A 23315-nucleotide genomic window follows, 5' to 3' on the forward strand; every position below is an offset into this window, starting at 1 on the left:
TTGCGAGATATGTTACTGGCTGAAATTGGGCACATTAGCTGCCTATTATTTTCCAGGAACGTTTCTGAATCGTTTTTACAGTGTGTGAAAAAGAACAGAATAATTGCCTTCCATTTATGGATGTTCTCCTTTCTCTGAGTCCGGTTTTGAAACTACGGTTTATCGCAAACCTTTTGCTATTTCCTTACCCCAACATAGATTATCGTCTCACCCTCCCAATCAAAAACATCCAGCTTTCAACACATTTGTTTATCGTGCAATGAATATTTGTTCTTCACCTGAGCTTCTTAACACGGAACTTAACTATTTAAGAGCTGTGGCTCTTGATAGAGACTATCCGTCCACCTTAGTTGATTCCATTTATAAAAAACTTTGCAAAAAATTTCAAAATATTGTTCTTAATAGAACTTTTAACATTAAGGATTTGGTTGTTCTGCCTTTCTTCCCCGGTATCAGTTTTCAGGTTGCTAAGATTCTGAAGCGATTCCAATTCCAAGTGGTGTTTTCTCCCATTTATAAACTTTCGTTCTCTTCTCTTAAAGATTCAACCAACCCTTTTAACTGTTGTGGGATTTATAAAATTGTTTACAATTGCGGACTCGGATACATCGGACGGATCCTCCGTTCTAGGAAAATGCACTTAAAAGAACATCAAAGCTATGTGAAAAATCAACAGCTGAATAAACCCAGTATTGCTCAACACTGTTGGAATTCGAATCACTCTTTTAATTTTAACTCTTAATAAATTATCCAAAAATGCCCCAATTCGTTGAATCTTGATTTTTGGGAATTTTTTCACATCCTGAGGAACCGGTTTAATGTAGTTAACGATCTTACTGCAATTCTAAATTTTTCTTCTGTGTGGACTCCATTTTTAAAATTGGTTTAGTTTTACTATTATTTTTATGTAAACGTCTGTATATTTCTTACTTTTTTTTTCCATTTTTTGCTTTCTTATTTCGTTTTGATGAACTTATTCCAATTTGTGTATCCTTCACTCTTTTTTTCTGCGTTTCTCCATTCGTTACATTGCTTTCATACATAGTTTTTCCCGTCGGTAAATTTATTGTTAATTTATTCAGAGTGGTTTCAGTTTTGGATAATTTGCATTGTTTATGGGTTTTCTTGGAAATTTAGAACATCGAATTATATAATAAATTTCGGCTGCAGGTGTTGTCTTTTTTGATTTGCAAAATTTCTCGGATGACTTTTCATCCGAGAAATTTCGGATGACTTTTCATCCAGAAGCACTCATTTCTTTGTATTGAAAAAGGTGTTTCTTGAAACACCGAAATATGTGTCTGCAGTAATTTACAATTTTTGTTCTTCAAAACGTTGGTTAATTGATTATTTTAATTATTTTAAGAGATGTTGGTTCTAGGGTTTCCAATCCCTCGCTGATCAAAATTCAATGAAAGCCTACCTAGGATCTGCACTTTAAACGCATTTTATAAGGAACTTTTAAAAGTCCACTTACATCCCTTTGCATCTCACTACGTCATATGGCCTTTGCCATCCATCTTGTGTGATGAATAGTGCCCGGTACTCGAAAAGTAATATTGTTTGGAGAAAGACTCACTAAATAAGTTAAGCAAAGTGGAATGGACTTCAAGCTGCTACTGTTTTTATTTCTCAAAAAGAAAGCTTGAAATTTCAACTGGATTGCGTATTTTGTTTTTAATCTTCTATACTTGCTTTGAATTGCCTCTTATCTCTACCATTCATCCTGAAATTCTTGAAAAAAATCTGGTTGAGGACTAGTGGACGTACCTCTTTTGCAAATCAAAACTGTTTTCAAACCAACTTCTAACATGTGGTAGCAACATGCTAAATACGAAAACTTTTTCTGTAACAACTGTAGGGGAGACCGGGGTTAGTTGTTACACGGGGTAAGTTGTTACATTCGAATTTAAAAGTAACCGCCAGGAGAAACTGACTTTCCTTCCAGTAGATGATAGCAATCACCCATCTGCATTCCCTGACAATCACTGGAGTGCTTGCAGTCAGTAGCATGGAGAGTGCTCAAGAAAAACGGTTTTTAGAGTCTGGAAGTAATTTTCTTTCCGCTGTTATTTTTCTATTTCTGGCGAAGCCGTTGTAGAAAACGAATTTATTTCTATATCACGTGAAAGTCTACATTTTTATGTAAGTGCTAACATATTTAAAAGTTTTGTACAAAGATATAATACCAGTAATATATGCCAATAACTGAAGTGGCGTCGTATGGGGCAAGTTGTTACAATTTTGATGGGGTTAGTTGTTTCAAGTAACAACTTGCCCCATGCAAGTTTTAATTTAATATTATGTTTTCGTTTTAAATGCGATATTACGGGGGACTATAAAAACAAGACGGACAGGGGCAAAACACCTAAAGAAAAATACTTGGATGTGGCTAAAGAAGTAATTGATGGTAGTTCATTACGAAAGGCAGCCGATGAATTTCATGACACTAGAGAGATTCTTCAGTAAGATTAATAAATGCTAGTGGTGGTAAGTAAAATTTCTGATCTGTGTTATTGCATGATTTAATTCATATAAAGTACTGTAGTTGGATGACGATAGTAATAATAATAATAAAATAATTCTGTTCTCTTTCATTCTATGATTAATTTGTTGTTAATATGTATGGTTGAATAAATAAAAATAATAATTATAACAGTGATAATAAAAATAAATAATGTATTATTCGAATGTATAGGTCTTTCTCCAACGCTGCAGGCGGTGCAGAAGTGAAGACGGTTCGCAAGCGGAAGCCATAGATCAACGCCACTTTAACAGATACACCAGTAAAAAATGTTTTGCAAGCCGAAGCTGGGAAACAAAAATCTGTGAAAAGGAAATTGTGTTTAACAGAAAAGAAATCAACAGACACAAAGGCAAAAAAAAAAAAAAAAATGCAAAAAGGTGCGTCCAAACAGTGCATCCTACGGGTGAAGATGATGAAGACTGGTTCTGCATAGAGTGCTCTAAACCGTACTCGGAATCCATAAAACCAACTGAACGGATTCAATGTTGTAATTGTGACAAATGGACACATGACCGTTGTGCTAAGTTTGATAAATTACATGCTTGTGAAAATTGTAATTCGCGGACAATGATGATGTTGATAGTTTATTAGAATAAGTCATTAATGAAGTAAATTTGCGAAGCCAAAAAGTTTTTGATTTTTAACTTGGTTAAGAAGCTTTAAAATTTAACAGAATAAACCAGAAAATGTGTAAAATTCATTTCATTACTAAAATATGTCTCATGTAACAATTAACGCCATATACTGTAACAACATGCCCAGTGATGGGGTAAGTTGTTACAATCTGCATCTATTCAAAAAACTTGAAATATTTTCGAGAAGTGGCTTCTAATCATTTTTTAAAAAATATGTTATGAATGTTAGACAATCTAGATGCATTTTAAAGTTTCACGCGTGTAAATAATTGAAATAGTTTAGCGTAAAAAAATATTAAAAAAAATTGTAACAACTAACCCCGGTCTCCCCTACTCACAAAACGCAGGTTTGTACTGCAGAAAGGAGCCATAAAATGAATGTCATTTTAACAAAAGACCTAACAAGTCCTCGTCTAAGAACACAGGCCACTTTCCTGGGAATCGTAGTTTTTCCCTTTCTCTGAGGGATCGAAAACCCTTACAAGATTGGGATTTTTAACTAGTGTTTAGCCCTGACTACCGAGGAGGAAAACAACGTTCCGTATTTATGGCCTCCACAGCTAATTTCCTAAGTTTTACATGCAGTTGCTTGTTTTAGCTTTGAGTTTTAGAGACATAACTACAGTATAGTAAAATTCTGTTACAGCGAACTTCAAATTACCAGAAAGTTTCTTCGTTGTAACGAGGTTTTAGTAGTAATGAAATTCAATCAACGTAATGGAAATCAAATCGGAGCTGATAATTTCTTTCGTTGAAACAGATATTTCGTTGTATCGGTATTCATTGTAACGGGATTTCACTGCATATATTTATGATAATATTGCTGTTTTTTCTCTGATAGCTTAACATTGTAAGGGGGCTACAACCATTAACTAAAAGAAACAATACAATTTATATTATAATACTTCGTTCTTTTTACGCAATTTTGAGGATATTAGCTACGACTTGACTTGAAAAATCCTGAATATTGTTCAATCTATTTTTACAAGAATTTAGATGAAATTAGACTTAAAGAGAATAACATTCGCTATAATATGAGACCCGAACGAAGTTTCTAGAATGAATAGTTTTTTTTTACAGATGGAAAAACTACGATTTTTTGCTAAAAATTTCCATTTTTCGTAATTTTAGCCTTGCGGCACGTGTTAATATCATCGAAATGACTTGAAACTTTCCAAATCACATTTTCTAGTCCATTGGCACATTTTAGGGTGGTGCCGCAAAAGATTAGTTGAAAAAGTTTTTTTCCCATGTACCTTGTGACCACCCTAGTGCTCAACCCCCTCATCCCAAACTTTAAATGTTTGGGGAAGGGGTTTAAAAAATACATTGAACGGAAAAAAAAAACGATGCTAAACATTGTAATAGATGCGAGTAATATGCATATACGTTGCAATAAAATAATTATTTATGAAAAAACAGTTGAGGAAATTAAATGTTTCTAAATTTGTGACATTTTCTGTGCTACGGCTGATGTTAAATTAATGGGTCATTCAGCACCCTCTTAAAATTTGAGTAAGAAGCTAAAACATTAACAGCATAATACTATTAGTAAGTTTAAAAAAAAATAGGGGATGTCCTGGACTTTACCTGGAAAAAGTGTTTTTGAACCACACTATTGTGCATACACTTACAAACGAAAAAAAGAAAAGATTTTACATGGCAGAAAAGACTTGGTTCCTTTTTTTTTCTTTTTACCTAGATCTGAATCTAGTCAACTACTTGTGGGTGATAATTTTGGCAGGAAACTCGCACAACCGGACCAGGTCCTTTACCTGAGTCCACGGCATGTAGAATGGTAAAAGGTCTGAACTCTTTCTTGGGGATTGAGAGGGATTCAAGACTCCTTTTTCTAGGGTAAATGTGTAGAAGTTCACGATGTAGGAGGAGGAGGAAGTATGGGAGTTCCATAAGTGCTGATAGCAAAAGAAGTTGTCGTCGGCTGGTAGTTGATAGCATAGAAAGTAAAATGCAGCAATGTGTCGCCAATCAATTAGCCACTCGATAAATCACATGTAACCGGCCGGCCGTGGATAGTAGAAAAAGAAGGCATCAATGTGTTTTCATCACGCTAAGTAAGAACACATCAGTTTTCTGGACTGCTAAGTTCTTAGATTACCTGTATAATTAATTGTTTACACGAGTTTCAAAACTCCTGTGTCTTTACAATCTGTTTAAGGAACGTATTTCATTGGTTCACTTTGTTAACGCTTGATCACTAGAGGGCCAAACTTAAAGTAACTAAATGAGTTCCAAGTTTTGTGGGCAAAAGTTTCATCAGTTTGATAGAAAATATTTTTGAAAAAAAAAAATTAATAATAGTAATCTAATTACTTTACAATGTCTTTAAATAAAACAAAGTCTTGTTTAGCATAACAATTTCAAATTATTATCCACTTCACGTATAGATTATACTATACACTATGTTAAACAAGCAAAAGCGAACAAATAGCAAATTCTTAATTAAAAAATCCGCTTTGCTGAGCTGCTAAAAAATGGCAAAGCGTCAATCGTCGAACTTATTTGCGGAACAGTTACGGTAAAGTACCACACACGTAAAGTACACGTAACACCACACACGTAACGTAAAGTCATAGCTGAAGTGCTCAATCTTTTCATTCAACACTATGTGTACATGCACCCACTATCCGTAAGTAATGTTCGTAGCACAGAGTGAAAACATTTTTGAGAACCTCTGGTATAATGGTTATGGCGGTGAATGTGTTAAAAACAAACATCGTATTTTTAAGTTTTGATTTTTTATTTGTTCTATTGTAAATGCTTGCTTTATTATCATTTTTTGATGATGACTTAAATAAAATTAGCTTCAACTAACAATTGAAAGATTTTTTTTTTTTTTTTCAATTTAGTCATGCTTTTCGTCCACCACCACTTATGATTTTAGAAAGTGACTGCAAGAAAATCATCAATCACTTTAAGCATAGATCTGTCTGCGATTATCCCTCAGTAATTTTTGTGGTTTCAACCACACCTACGGGGTTAGTATGTTACTGTTACCTATTCATTACGGCTGCCCATCAAGTCAATGTGCGGAAGTTATTTTCTTCACTGGATTCCACAAAAGCGACTTGGTTGTATGTTTTTTTATTTATGCACGCGTTCCCCTGATCCCTTTTGCAGAAACTGTACAGAACCGTCAACGAAAATGCAGGGATCTTTAATTCCATTCGTGATTGACGCGGGGTCGAAGGTCACTCAGGTAGGCTGGATGTGGTTTGAACTCTGGCGGAAAACAAAACAAAAAAAAGAGAAAAAAATATTGGTGATAATGCCTCGAGTTATGTGGGTCGTTTCCGACTGACCGGTGGAGATGCCAAACTGAAAAACCAAAAACCCCTTGTTTATTAAGCAATTTAATAAACCATAGATTTCGGAATTGCTTTTCAATTAGTTTAGTTGCGAAAGTTCTGGTAATAAAGTAAGCAGCTTTCAATGAGCTTCAGGGGCTGTAGATTAAAGGTCATCAATGGAGGTGAAACAAGGTTGAGTAAGATAGTTGATTTGTTTCAAATGAGATGTTAACTGGTCAGATAGAGTTAATGATTCATCTGATGTTATAATTAAAGAACTGTAGTCAATGGCGCAGAAATTGATCAGTGACGTAGTGATGAGGAAAATAAGGGGTCCTTACTCTAGAGCCGATATGTATACAGGCTCGCGCATCAGCTTAAGTTTGCTTTCATTGTTGTGAAGCTAGGGTTACCAAAGCGAAGGTTCGGGTTTTGCTAAATTAGCCAAAAATAATACTTTATTTAATAAACAATTCACTTGCCGCTAATAATTGCTCTCACTGAGAAATCATCAAACGCGATAACCTGCCAGAAAAGACAACCACTGAAACACGCGCTCCGATCCAAAAAGGCTGATCTTAAGCTGATGCGTCGACTCGTTTTTATAGAGGCCTTACCTTGCCCTACGAAGCTGCAAAATTTTCTTTCCATGCATTGTGTTTCAAGTGAACCTTCCTCCTCCACAAACATGAAAAATTTCTCTTTCCGAAACTGAAGTTCAATATATGTTTCTTAAATCTTTTATACTAAATGTTTTTTTGAACTAACCATTTGATTATTTATCTTTTTAAAATATAAAGTACCGACTGTGAGAAATGTTTTTCCCCTTCTCATTGACTGGATGAATAAGGACTTATGCCAGAGTTTTTCAAGATAAACAAATCTGAAACCTTCATTTTGCGCTCTTATTTTACTTTACACGTTTAATTATTTTTAATAAAATCTATTTGTATGATAAAATCTGTGTCCTCACTGACAAAAGTTGCGGTAAATTAGTTTTCGAAACATTTATATTTTAAGACGGTTTTTTTTTACTTGTTTTTATTTAATTTTTAAATTGGTAGTGTTTCAGCCCTTATATGAGAAAATCTATCATAAAGTATTTTGGTTAAGTCTTTGCTTGAATTGTTCAGTAAAATTTGTGTAATATTTTTTCTCACAATCGCTCACGAATGCGTTTCATGCATTTGTTCCGCTTATAATTGTCCAAGTTTTAGCAAATACAAAAGTTTTATTTAATTTTCCTTCTTTAGCATACCTTTTGAAATAAAAACTTTGAAAAAAAAATAAGATTCATTAAGAATCAGTCTTTGTTCAATTTGTAAGTAAACATGAGGTGTACTATATTTTTAAAAGTTCGGAAGCGTGCAGAAATATTTTCAAAAACTTTAAAAAAAATGAATAAAGCGAAATAACTCATTTTCTTTTCTTTAAAAAAAGAATGACGCAATTTTTCTACCATCTTGAAAATGGTATAAAATCTGAGGAAAAGGGATAGTTTACGTTTTGCCTGCAGCCAAAATAAATTAATATTGAAAAAAATTTTTTTTTTCAATGAGACATCGCAAGTTTTCTTTATTGAGGAATGAGTGAATTTTCCAGCAAATATCCATTCCAAATTAGCTAATTTTGTGGCTGTGTTATGCGACCATACACCTAAGGTCACACACAAACTCTTCACATTCATATTAGATAAGATAAAATTTCGCTACTTTTTACATCTAACCTAAACACATATTTGCACAATAGCATACACAGTAACGAAGTTTTTTATGTTGGGGGAAAGATGTGCTCACATGAATAATTTTCTTTTCATTTCGTAATTTTTCAAAAAATATAATCGATTTCTCAGAGTAAAGATGTTCCCATGATTAAGTAGTGTCTTCTTGGTGCCATAGATGTTTTTCAGATTTTTTGAAAAAAAATATTTCTTTACTTTATAGAATTTTTTAAAAAAGTCTTCAATTGTTCATGTTCAAATTTTTAAAAATGTCTTCGATTGTTCACATGTGTCCCTATAGCGGGGCACATGTGAACAAACCTGGCGCACATATGAACACAATTGAAAAATGCAGGACAAGTATATTTCAAAAGTTGAAAACTCGTAGATGAAACACATACGTATATATCAATTACATTGGAGATTTGTGACCTATATTGTGTCAAGTTACTGTACAGAAAATGTGTCATTACGAAAATATTTTTTGCGAACTATATTACTCTGCTCACTGTGAAACTCATGTTCTGATCACTGGATAGACAAGAAAAAAACTTATAAGACTACATAATACAAAGAATATTTTATTATGTAAAGTATATGCTATATATTGTGTTATACAGAATATGATAATAAATTCTATAATTAAACTTCAATTTTTAATTAAATGAAAATATTTTGCCTTTTTATGAAATGTAAGTAATTATATAACACAACTCGAGACCAATTTTTAAATTACAAATAAACTGAATAAATAAATAATAAAATAATAATAGTAATAAATAATTAAATATTTAATAATAACAATTCCAATAACAAACTGATAATAAAAAAATAATAATTGTAAATATTTACACATTTTTTAAAACTTATCATACCTACACTATTACTAACAATACGGAGAGGATTTGGGAACTGTTGACATGTGCTCCTAGACGTTCTGTTCACAAGTGTCCCATTAGAGCTTACTCGCAAAAATAAAAAATTCTTAGTTAAATTAACAAAAAAAAAAAAAAAAAAAATTGCCATAAATTTACTTAATGTTCAAATAACGGCTTGCAATAATTAAGTTTAGATTATTAAGAAGCTTAAAATATGTTTTTGCGTGAAGTAGACTGTGATAAAATTATATCAGTATCTGCGAAAAAAAAAAAAAAAAAAACTGTCACTTCAGGAACATAAACTGGCTTCTTGCTCTAAAAGTTTTGCCTAGAAATAGGACTGGTATTTCCATTACTTGCGATTTGTTTTTGCTTGACGTTATCCTAGTGAAACATGCCATGTTCACATGTGTCTCCCTTTAACATACTTACATTTTAATGGAATAAAAAAAGTCTACTTATTATAGCAGACATGCAAGTATATACATTCGGGAATATACACAAGAGAAATATTCTACATACGTATTAGACAAAATAAATTATGCACCCTGTACAGCGTACAAGCTTTATACACACGTATTAGACAAAGTGAATTATGCACCCTGTATAGCGAACAAGCTTTATACACACGTATTAGACAAAATGAATTATGCACCCTGTATAGCGAAAAAGCTTTATACACACGTATTAGACAAAATGAATTATGCACCCTGTATAGCAAACAAGCTTTATACACAACGTATTAGAAAAAATGAATTATGCACCTTGTATAGCGAACAAGCTTTATACACACGTATTAGACAAAATTGATTATGCACCCTGTATAGCAAACAAGCTTTATACACACGTATTAGACAAAATGAATTATGCACCCTGTATAGCGAACAAGCTTTATACACACATATTAGACAAAATGAATTATGCACCCTGTATAGCGAACAAGCTTTATACACAACGTATTAGACAAAATGAATTATGCACCTTGTATAGCGAACAAGCTTTATACACAACGTATTAGACAAAATGAATTATGCACCTTGTATAGCAAACAAACTTTATACACACATATAACACGCAAACTGTTGCATGCACAACTGCTTTATTCTTATGAATAGACGAAAAAAGCAAGAATTCATTCGTATCTTTTAGAACACTTATTAATTAAAAAAAAAATTAACTTGTGCGTTTGAACATTCAAATTAAAAGTTTGGATTTGCTTGTTACCTGCAATAAAACAGTAAGTGTTTTAAACAAACTTTACAAACACACTCCGTTTAATTTCGCTTTCTTTAAACGTATGTTTCTCAATGACCAAATAACATAATGACCTGTTTTTAAAAAGACTGTAATAAACATGCTACCTTCGTTAACAGTTCATGTAAATTAAGTTATTTTAAATGAGTGCCCTCTAGGAAGATTTTAACTACAATTGGTTTCAAAACATCAAACAAGATGTTAGTGTTCGTAGGCAGCAGTAAATTGAAAATCTGAAGATGTTTTCAATGCGAAACGATTACGCATAAAACAACACAGTGTAATGAAATAAAACTGTTAAAGCTTATTAAAACTAGTGGATTCGGAGCAAACAAAAGTACTTTAAGCATTTTAACTCGTGTTATGTTGCTTAAGTATTATTTTTTTGATTAGAACTTAAAACATTCCAGTGCTTATTATTATTATTATTATTTATTTATTTATTTTTTAATATAGTATCTCATTCTGCAATCACAACTCAGAATATTCTTTTCTTTTTTTTAAATTTAAATCCTATAAGAGTAATAAAGATTAGAGTAATAAATGGATGCTTCAATTGCAAAATCGGTTAAGTCTATAAAACAAAAAGTCGAGAAAAGTGATTAAGAAGAAAGTGTTATCCAAATAGGAGAGAGTGGGCCCTCGCGTTGCATTTTCTGCCATCGCAGGATCAGAAATGTACTGAACCAAAATTTTAATATGAATTCACATTCTAAGCATTGATTAAGCACTATTGAAGCAGAAATGAGGATTTTTTTACTTCCTTTGACAAAAAAGGAAGTATTGTATTCGCGAAAAAAAAATTTCACCCAAAAATCGGCATTAATTTCCATTTTGCTCACCCCCGAATGAATGTTGATTTTTTTTTTTCAACCCGACCACACGTGGATATGTGCCTAGGAACGTACAGACACCCGAAATATCCATTTTGACAATCCCCGAGTTAATTACAACGAGTTTTCTCGTGACGTCTGTATGTACGTATGTATGTACGCATGTGTGTATGTGTGTCGCATAACTCAAGAACGGAATGTCCTAGAAAGTTGAAATTCGGTACGTAGACTCTTAGTGGGGTCTAGTTATGCACCTTCCTTCTTGGTTGCATTCGTATGCTCCAAAGGTGGGCTTTTGCCCCTTTTTGGGGGTAAATCATTGTTAATTTCGATGCAAACTCAAGTGGTGTTATAATTTGACAGACACTTGGCGACATGTTTCTAGTCTTTTGGTCGCCAAGTTTCGTCCCCAATTTGACGACAAATGTGGCGATTTTTTTTTAACTGGTTTCAATTTGGCCATTGTTGGTGATATTTAGACAGTAAACTATTGAATCATATTAAAACTGCCAATAATGAGAAAATGACATTAAATTGGAGTAAAAGGAAGTCATGTGATGCACACATCAGCTCGTTTAAAGTGGAGTTAATCGATTTGGCAACTGAGTTATCCAAATGTCTCAGTTATGTATTCGCAATGCAAGACCTACGCAGCTAGTTTATGTGTTGTGTCTGCAATTAAACGTAAAGAAACATTAAAATTTCGGAGCACGAATTAGCAAACTGATTGCATACGGTTGTTTCGGGGTTGCAAAGAACCCCATTTTCGTTGCAAGGAAGTGCAAGCTTTGGGATGTGAAGTCAATTTATGCTTTAACTCTACATGGTTTACTACTGTTACTAAGTTTCACAAAGGTATTTATTCGTTTTGTGGAAAAATTCAATTTTTTATTGAGTCCTTTGATTTCCTCTATTTGCAAATGCATATATATTGAGTAACAGCAGGATTTTCCTTGGGGGGGGGGGCGGAATCAATGTGATGGTAGGCGATGTCAGTATACTATCCAGGAAAGTAGGTTCGTTTAGTTCTGGACGGAACTTCTTGTCCCTTACTTTAATAGAATATTTTTTCTCTCTCTCTTTTTGCTCAAGTCAGTAGGCAAGTCATAGATGAATATTTATTATTTTATACCTAATCTTTATATATATTTTTTAATTTGTTTCTTTTTTATCAATTGTACTTTCTTAAACAACAAATAAGTGCATTTTCTTTTTACTGTATAAAATTCATCACAGCTCTATTTGACTTAATTTAATAACCTAAGTATTTGTTGCTTAATAGACGCTTTAAACACGGAATCCGCGGAACCAAATAGCTATCTGGAGCGTTGACAGGGGTGCCACAAATGATCACTATTCACTGAAACAAAGCATCAGAATTTTGGTGACATTTAAGTTTTTATAAACGATCGAGTTCCTAAAGGGGCGATTTGATTGTGAAACGAAATGTAACAAACTATTTTGTTTGTATCTCTTTTTTAGCAAGGAAGAATTTATTTACCTCATCTGACCGTTTTTGATGTTCTATAATTTTTCAGATTATCCTGACGACAAAATAAGTCTAGCTCGTTGTGTGTAATTTTCATCTTTCTCTTTCTCTCTCTCTCTCTCTCGTCATGATTACAAATTCTCCGCATTCATTCAAGGCATAATTCAAACAAATTTTGCATTATAAACGTTTTTTTTTTTTTTTTTTTTTTCGGTGTAAAATCGTGCTTATTCAGGAAAAACACCTATATAGATGAACTTAAACAGCTAAACCGTATCTAAATACAAAATTTTCCAGACTATTTATTCACATCATTTAAGATTAATAAGAAATAAAAATGATTAACTCAAAGGTTTCTCATAATGCAAAAGTTTGATTTTTCCTGGTATACTCAAAATGCAAATAATTGGTGAATGATTAGGATTTTGCCTGAAACTTGAATGTAATTTTTATTTTTATTTAACACTATATTAACTGTTAAGTTTTGGGGTGGAAAATGTCGCTTACTTTCTGTTACAAGTAATTATTTCATAGAATTTCACATCTCTGTGTTTCTAGTTAAATAATTTAGTTTATTGTTTGCTCAATCTAGTATGAGTAAAATACTAGTGATTGAGGAATATTTAGTAGCTTAGCCTAACCATTTGCGGTGAAACAGGAATCAAACAAATTACCCGAATTGGGAAATTTTACAAAAATTAAAAGATGAAATCTTGATTTCTGCCTTTTTAGGCCATCTTTCCTCATCCAGTAATAGTTAATTAATGAATCAGCTTATATTTCTTCTTTTAGATATTTTTTACTAATTTCATAGTTTTTGCTTTGAGTAGTTATCCTTCAACTGTAACCTCTCTATTCAGAGGGTTGTCATAAATCACTTTTAGCTAATGAATTATTTCGACACTTCCAATCATGGAAAGTATGCTAAAGACTTCTCCATGTCAAGTCCTGTTGTTTTTCTTTCGAATTAGCGATCGAAAACACACAAAAATCTCCGTCTGACATCGTTTTTGGCATCACGCACGACATGACTTCCCTTGGCACGTGGATATGTTCTAATATAAAGAGTGGGTGTTGTTTACCTTTAGAACGTGAAAACCGTTTGGAATCTGGCCAAAGGATGAGTCCCTTCCAACAGGTTTGAATTACATATTTTTTGTTCCCAATATTATGATCATCAGGTTTCAATGCAATTTGCTTAACCTCTTCGCACGAAGAAAATAGCGAAATCTATGGCGATTCACACTTTGGCCAGATTGCCTTGACCCGGGGTATGTCAGTGATTAACTTGATGGTTCAGGTTTTCGTTCAGCCAGAACAACCCAGAGATCCACAATTATTTGGGGGATTTTGCTATTCGGAAACTCCCCCTGAATGCGTTCGTTACATTTCTTTATAATGTTCCCACGACCCCGCAAAGAGGCATAAATCTCTTTCTAATTCTTTATCAACAGTTTATACCACATTTGATGGAGGTTTGAAAGAACCTATTGCGGCAAGGACGAATCAAGATTTTATTTTTTCCAATGCGATTTGAGTATAAATGCGTTGCAAAAAAGGTTGTTATTTTTTTATACACAGTTTGAACGTTTATGTAAATCTACATACATAATGATGCAAATAAGTCTTAAAAAGCATATTTTAGAATTGCAATAAACATGTTTCGTTGGTTACATTAAAATGAAAAGAAATACAGTGAAATTCCGTTACAACGAATACCAATACAATGAAATATCCGTTTCAACAAAAAACAATACAATGAAATACCCGTTTCAACAAAATAAATTTTCAGACCCAATTTAATTGCCGTCATATTGCTTGAATTCCATTACAAGGAAATTTCCGTCACAACGAAGAAAATTACAATGAAATACCCGTTTCAACAAAATTAATTTTCAGATCCAATTAAATTGCCGTCACATTGCTTGAATTCCATTGCAAGGAAATTTCCGGTACAACGAAGAAAGTTTGTGGTCCCATGAAGTTCTTTGTAACAGGATTTCACTGAAGTAAATTTCTGTTTCACTCAAACGGAATATTTCTTTCTCCCCTTTTTTTCCCCACGTAAGGTATGAATGAGTTTCTTTTACTACACAACGAAAGTAAAATATATTGATTTTTTTTTATTCCATAAAACATTCTACAGCGCATTAAAGGAATTTCGTTCGGAAAAACAAATCAACGACTGTCCTGGTACTTAGCAGGCGTTAGTTTTGGACCCTATCGTAAATGCAGACTTAAGTGAAACCTTTGTACGCTTGCCAGGCGTCCCGGTTTTCAGAAAAAGTCCTGGTGTCCCGACCGGTTGATTTCCCGCCTAAGTAAAAGATAAATGTGATTACAGATGACCAACAAAGTCCAAAGTAATTCACTGCGAAGGAGTACTTAAAAAAATAAATTTGTAATTTCTGTACCTCAAAGCCAGACTGAGGTAAATTCAAAAATTGAGATTTTCTCTTTATTACTGGGTCATTTCATAGTGACGAACTCAGAGACTCTGTTTTGGTGCATATCATGAGTTAAAAACGTCCAATAATCATTTACTTGTGGTTTTGTGGAATTTTTTGAAAGAATAAAACTTTTGTGTAATATTCATGCAATAAAACATAGTATAAATCACATAAATTGGTTTTTGAAACTAAATTACTAGAATGTGACGAACGTAACATTTTTGCAACCTTGAATTTGCAACATGAAATTCAGCTCTCAATTTCTCAAGTTTAGGTAGATATTGCTGTAAAAAACAGTGCAATGCGTTATTTTCATTCCTTAACTTTATTTTTCATACAGAAAAATACTCACTTTTCTTATAATATAACAGAAATGAATATTTCTTCAAAATATGGCGTGTGACGAACGTAACATTGAAGAGCGTAACTCTGAAGTTACGTCCGTCACGGTGATGCCTCATGCATTTTTTTAGTCCGTTACGTATCAAAATATTAATAAGTAAGCGCTGATACTTTGTCTTAAAAGTAACACTTATATCAACAATTTTTCAACATGGATTAAATAAATGCTTTTTCATTGGCTTTGTGCAAAACTAATTTTTTTTTCTCCTCTTATTTGAAGTGAAACTTTTTATGCAAGAGCTTTGCTTTTCTGATCCCCAACATTTTTGTGTGACGGAAGTAACGTAGTTGTTTTTTAATTGTTTCCAGAAAAAATAAAAAAATGATAGCGTTTAAATTTGATTTTGTTATTAAAATTAACAATTTAATTTCAAGGCTTAAGTAAGCATATATTTGTTTATTTTAGTCACTTTAAACGTTTCAGATAGTGCAGGTTTTCGAGGATTTCTCTAATTCAAGTTCAACAGCGTAATCCACATTGCTAAGGTTTAGCCTTGAATTTAGTTTTTCAAATTTTATTATCAAAATTAACTTTGTAATTACTATTATTTTTTATTGTTTTTGGCAACAGCTAAAAGGCGGATTTCGACTAATTTTTAGTTTTCTCACTGTTTATAATCTATTTTCTTCATTAAAATATACAGACATGTTGTAAATATACATAAGTCAGACGCAGAAAGAACATGAGCTTGGTGTGAGAGGAAAACGTACGTGTGAAATGGCAGTTTAGAATGTAATAAAAAATAAAAGATAAAAGTTTTTCTTCCGTCTTGGATCTTTACAACACACTTTTGTTTTATCACACACAAGCGGATTCCCCCCCCCCCCCCAGATACCTGTTAAGAAATGTAATTTTCTTTACGAAAACAATATCCATTGTAAGGATTGTTTTTTCAAGAAATCTTGCCGGGAACTTTTTGACTTTCATTTCTGCAACAGCAATTCCAATATTATTAATATTATTTATAGCAAGATAAAATATAAAACCCTTTTTTTTCCTAGGACTACATGGAAGAGCGTGTTTTTCGAATCTTTCCGTAAACTTAATATGTTGATAACGGCGAAGTTGCATTGGTTTACAACTCTATGCAAAGCTAGCTTACTAATCACATATAATTTTTTACAGGAGATAGAAAAAACATTTGACGGACGAACGCGCAAAGGACAGGACACGCGCTCTTTTAACACTGGTAAATAATTCCAAAGGTTTTTTTGTATTTAGAATTACATTTGCATGGCTGTCGATGTGGACAAGGATTCAACATACAATGCAGTAGGACATTCCACGAAAATGTCAACCTGCAATTGATTCTCATCTCCTGAATTCTCATTTTTGATTCTTCAGTCTTCATGATTTTTTTTTTTTTTTTTTTTTGCCGCAATATTCGCATACGCTCTGCTGCTTTTCTTTTTTTTTTTTTGTCATTTTCTTTTTGTTTACCTGCCATTTCTTGCCCTGCTTTAACTCTCTCTTTCTCTCTCTCTCTCTCTCTTTTTTTTTATCTGCCGATTTTTTCGTAAAATGCAACCCAAGAAAATTCCTTAAACATGTGTTTAAAATCGAGTTAACTGTTGCAAAAAATACAAAATATTATACAGTAACATTGAAAAAAATGACTATTTAAAAACATACACTTCATTCATTTTTTATTGAACTAAACGTTTGAAAGATATGCAGTATTTGTTTCAAGCGATTACGTTCATCACAGTCAATATCTTACGTTCGTCACGCTAATAACTAATTGTGTAAATAATTTAATGAAAATTCAACATTTCAAATGCATTCTAGGATGATCTTGGGAAGAGAATAAAGCAAAAATTAATTTTTATTGTCTTATAAAAAGTATGGGAGGGAAAATATGACGTTTTATGACGAACGTAACAGGCCGTTCAACACAGATTTCAAATTAGGCTCAACGAGAAAAAAAAAGTAAAATTCAATGAAAGAAATTAAAGAAACTGAAATTTCAAAATGTAAGCAATAACTGAAAAAAAAAATATATTTACATCGAATGTATGTTTAAAAAGTTAGAGGTCACGTTTCTTGAATGCTTTATAGTTAAAATTTACATGTTGTTGTTGAAGATCATCAAGCAATAACTATTCTACGCACGGCATCCATCTTCAAAAACCTTTTACGAGATTCGAAAATTAAGAATGTTGTCTCTAAAATTATGTATAACAAATTAATATTGATTGAGTTTGAAATTTTGGCCTGCAGGTTGACATTTTCGTGGAACGACCCCTAACTGCATTGTATGTTGAATCCTTGTCCACATCGACAGCCATGCAAATGTAATTCTAAATACAAAAAAAAACCTTTGGAATTATTTACCAGTGTTAAAAGAGCGCGTGTCCTGTCCTTTGCGCGTTCGTCCGTCAAATGTTTTTTCTATCTCCTGTAAAAATTATGTGATTTACGTTCGTCTGACTTTGAGACACAGATACGTAACATTGACCTGTAAAAATAATATCGGATTAGCTTGTGAAGGTTTTTTCCACAGGATTAAAAACAAAAAAGACTTTCTAAAAAAGATGTGGTCAATGCAAAGAACATATAAATATTGTTCAAATTTTTATTGCTCATTCGAAGTTTTTCTTCTTATTTAAAGTAACTTAAAAATATTAACTTGTAAGAAATGTTTAAATGTATCTGCTTGCGTCATGTATTATTTTATTACTCCTGGTTTAGGCACATAATTAGTAGCTATTTATTCATAGCATTCTGAATGAACTACCCTCTAAAACAGGGGTTCCCAAATTTCAGACCTCCGCGGACCACCTCTGAAAAAATTACGAACTTCGCAGATCCCCCTCCCCCCCCCCCCCCCGGCGCGTGCAAAAAAAAAAAAAAAGAGAGAGAGAGAAAGTGATTTGACACAGTTAAATATATTTTATTTTTCTAATACATTTTTACGTTTTTTTTCCATTAACTTTATTCATTCATTATTCTCTATATTTTTTCAGAGCTCTTGCCGGGTTTTCACTTTTACATTATTATTTTGTGTTATGAAAGTAAAATTCGACTTGAATTTCGATTAGGGATAAAAAAGTTATGGCCAAATTTCTACAACAAGTTTACTAATAAAAATGAACTTTTGAAGTTAGTAAATAAAAAAGTCTAGTTAAAGTGGGTTAATTTTTAATATGAGTTTTTATGGCATATTAGGGTTTTAATTATTAACTATGAGTCTTGAAAATTTTGGAGCAAAAGATTTGTTTGAAGTATAATATCCCAGCTGCAAAAATGTGCCTATTATTTGCATTTTACTTAATATAGTTTTGTCACAATATGAACTTCGTCATGTACACAAAATTAATTAATGTGTAGCGTGTTCACTTCCAAGAGTTCCGAGGGTGGGAGTAGGTGGGGGGGGGGGGGGGCTGCGTCCTGCATGTCCTTTAGCAGGAACTTTTTTATTCCTCATAAATGTTCTTTGTTTTTGAATAAAAATATTGTTACTCGTCCTTCAATCTCAATTATAATTAAAGTTTCAGCTGGATAGCACCGCGGTCCCCCTGGCATGGACTCGCGGACCACAGTTTGGGAAACTCTGCTCTAAAACACTCCTAAAACCAACCAGAGATGTGTTTCCTTTAGGGAACTGGCTACGCTGTGGGCGGGGGGGGGGGGAGCATTTCGGTGTACCGGTTTAGCATTTCAGAAATTTAGAAAGTCCAATTATTACTAGCAAAAACAAATTCAAAGATTTGTGCTTTCAGAAAAGAACTGAAAAAGTATTAAATTTGATTACGCATTACATTATATCACATAACTAGAGTTAAGTAACAACCGCACTTACCAAATTTAAAGATTTTCCAGCATAAACATAGATAAAACGGTTTTGTTTGGTTGTTTATTTCCTTTTTAAAGGCATCTAATTGCATTATCTGCTAACAGAAAAACAAAAATTTTAATTTATAATGAAAAAAGTGAGTGTTTTTCAATTAATCATTGCCGGTTCCAAAAATGTGCCGCGTTCTGCCCGGGTTAAATAACCATTAAAAATAAAGGCCCTGACAAACAAACATGGCGTTATTTACTACAGTATGGTGCTCCGTCCCCTGCCGCTCACCAACCCTCAAAGATTGCTTCGCAATCTAATTTGTTTCACGAAATTTTAAAGTGCCTGGGACGAAAAATCAGTTACAATACGCGTTACCATTAAAACAAAATAAAAATCACGCTCCACTTCCCGTAGAAAAGTTTTTAGTAAAGCACTCATTAAACATAGAAAGATATTAAAATGTCACTCCAATCCGAAGACAAGAAGAACTTAATAAAAATACGTATAACAAAATTGTTTTTAAAGAAATGCTTCAAAGAGCACCTCCCCCCCTCCCCCGGGTCCCAAACTAACTTGTACCAAATTTCACAGATTAAGGGCCTCCTGAGCATAGCAAAATTGCCGTTTTGTACGTTTCAGAAGTCGCTTTCAAATACGTGGTCTCAAGTATTATATTTTGCTGTTGGTCCCCAAAGATTGAGAACTTTTCCCTAAAATGGAAACCCTTATATCTGTTCTAATTGAGAAAATTGGAACAAGCTTTATTTGATGCAGAAACAAAATCTCTTTCGAACGACATAGAATGTTAAGGGGTGTGGAAAATTTTTCATCCTTTTAATAGGCAGTTTGCGTGAAATTTGAGCTTGAAAATTAATTACAAAAAAAAAAATCGGAATTTAAAAAACAAAACCCCAGGTGCAAACCACCGGGACTCGAAGTAATTTTGTACAAAATTTTAAGGCTTTAGGTGCTATTGGGTCTCCTGGACGCAGGCCCGCCACAGACTTCCTTTCACAATTCCTTTTACCTTACTTTTTTAATATATAGAGAAAATTATGTTAAACTAATCGATATTTTATAAAAATAAAGTTCTCTGCTCAGGAATTGTTTTGAAGCAAAGTTTTGTTGAATGCAAAATCTTTTGACATGCATGATAAAACTGAAAAATAAAAAACTTAATTGACATTTGTCAAAAAAAGCAAGTAAATTTCAAAAAAAGAGAATCACAGTGGAACTTCTTTACTAACAATAAAGCTGAAAGTCTCTCTGTCTGGATGTCCGGACGATGTCTGGATGTCTGTAGGATCTCTGTGACGCGCCTAGCGCCTAGACCGTTCGGCCGGTTTTCATGAAATTTGGCACAAAGTTACTTTGTAGCATGGGGGTGTGCACCTCGAAGCGATTTTTCGAAAATTCGATGTGGTCCTTTTTCTATTCCAATTTTAAGAAGAAAATTATCATAAGATGAACGAGCAAATTACGAAATTATCATAACGTGGAACCTTAACATGGGAAAAAGCCAATTGGCGAGATACGAAATTATCATAACGTGGAACCGTAACATGAGTACAAGCCAATTGGCGAGAAAAGTCACCATTCATTATTTGTAAATATACTTGCGAACCAAAACACCTTTTTATTTTTCTATTACGGGCAAAGCCGTGCGGGTACCACTTGTTTACAATAAAGTTCAGAAACTACATTCTGTGCGTCCATGATACACTGAATATTTATGGTATATCAAACATCCATGATACTAAACATCCAATCTATGGTACATTAAACATTGGTGGTAATACCCAAACATACAAGTTAATATGGAGCACATTTTTGCAGAGCGAAAGAACCATTCTCCAAATCGCAAACAATTATTCTTCAGAACAATGACTTTCTTTTAAGAACAATATTCTCTTCTAGAAAAGCATTCCATCGTTTTTATTTCACGAAGACACCATGCAATTGAAATATGCTGCACAGAAGGCAGAAAAAAAATCATTAGTGCCGGTACGTTCCATTTACCTTAATCTCAATTCAACTTTATGCAATAAGAAGAAACAAAGTAGTAAAAGACTATAAATTTTACTTTTGCAAAAGCAATGAGCCTTTTGTTATGTGTTTGATCTGCAGAAATTGCTGGAGGTTGAAAGCGAAATGACTCTAGGGATTAGTTATTAATATTTGGAATGACGTTATCAAATTAATTAATTCTTCGGCACATTGCAAAATGTTTTATTGTTGATCTGCCACTACTCTTTCTTAAAAACAATTACAGCTAATATTTTGCAAACCTTTATGTTTAATCGTGTAATACACAATGGATGAAAATTGTCAATTGTAAGCACAATATGATTAGATTAAATGAATACTTTTCATATTTAATGCATTTTGTTTTCAGCAATACATTTACTGAAATAGAATCATTATTTGGAAATGTGAAGAGTCTACTAAAATTTGCCCTTTCAATGGAATGTTTTTAAATAAAGAGGAATATATTTTTGAAATGGTTTCGTCCAATTTTTGATTAATTATTTTTTACTTTTCATATTTGCTCTTAATTATTTTATTGTTTTAATTTTTGAAAGTATAAATACTGTTTTTTTTTCAAACTGCTATGCATTTTTTTGTTGATTTCATTAAATTTCTAACAAGAATTCAAGCTATTCTCAAATATCTGTTGACAGTGTTTACGTTAACGTTTCAATCCTTAACTAAGAAAATTTGTCTTCATGAAAGGATACAAATTAAAAATACATCAGGGTATTTCTCATTATCTTTTAGTTAATTTTACTTGCGTTTGAGACAGCTTTAAGTCACAGTATTTCTGGGTGGTACTCGCTTTCCCTTTTGGGAGGCGACTTTCCAAATTGGCGAACATCGAAAAAATATCGTTTACTACGTCTCCGTGCTTGCTCCCCATCCTTTAACTTTACATTTCAATGGAACTTTAGTTGTTTTTCTTAATGAGTTCACATTTTTATTTTTTTTATAATTTGCATTTTAATGTACCGTAAAATGGTCCAACTGTGGGCCACTTTTCGATGTTTTCAATGAAAATTCCGTGTACATTTTTGATTTAGAAATTTGAGGAATTTAGCAATGTTAGCTATACATCTCGTCTTTCGAATGAAATCTTTAAAAAAAAATCTATGTTGGAAAGAAGAGGAGGGGGAATTTTTTTTCCCGTGGCCCATAGGTGTACCCCTATGGGGTACAACTATGGGCCACCTCATTTTAACCTAAAAAGCACATTGAAAACTAGATCTGGCCTAGTGTTTTCTGAGACTATACATTGTCCTCTGCTTGAAACTGTATAAAGAATTTTCTTAGTCCATCATATACCTTTTTTTTTCTTAATTTTTTAAGATTTAATCATCACTTGTCGTCTCAAGGGATTAATAAATTTCAACATAGTAAACGTGTGTAACGTTCTTTATTATCTGCCTAGGTTTCAACATAGAAACATTTGAAAACTAGAAAAATCTGGCCAACTAAAGGCTATGTACCGACACTTAGGTCTCAGAAAATACGTAGGTCTGACATATTTTAAACAATATCTTTTTTTTTTTTTTTAAACTGAAATGCAAAATCACTTTTTAATTTCAAATTTCTTATTCCAAATCTCATCAAAATAAAATTAAACAAAAAATATCTCAGTTTGTATTTAGCCGGGATTTCAATCAGCATCCTCTTGAAAACCCCCTAGAAGTACGGGCAATAGGGCGACCTTTAAGTTTTCTTCTGTCTTTTCTTGCCATTATTTGAGATAAATAACACAAAATATGACAAAAGCATCCTCACAGGGAATAAAATGAAGCTCCAGGCCACTAAAATCCGTGAAAAATAGGTGGCCCATTGTTGTACCCCAACATTCCTATTTTCGATAAATGTTAAGAGCTTGGGAAAACTATGAAATATTTTAAGTCAACAAGCGGCTTAATTCATAACTGACAAACTAGTGAAGCAAATCTGAGCTTACCAGATCTTGGAAAAAGTGGTCTGCTCAAAAGAGACTTTTGGCTCATTCACGA

Source organism: Uloborus diversus, chromosome 4 (assembly GCF_026930045.1).
Source record: "Uloborus diversus isolate 005 chromosome 4, Udiv.v.3.1, whole genome shotgun sequence".
Lineage (NCBI taxonomy): Eukaryota > Metazoa > Arthropoda > Arachnida > Araneae > Uloboridae > Uloborus > Uloborus diversus.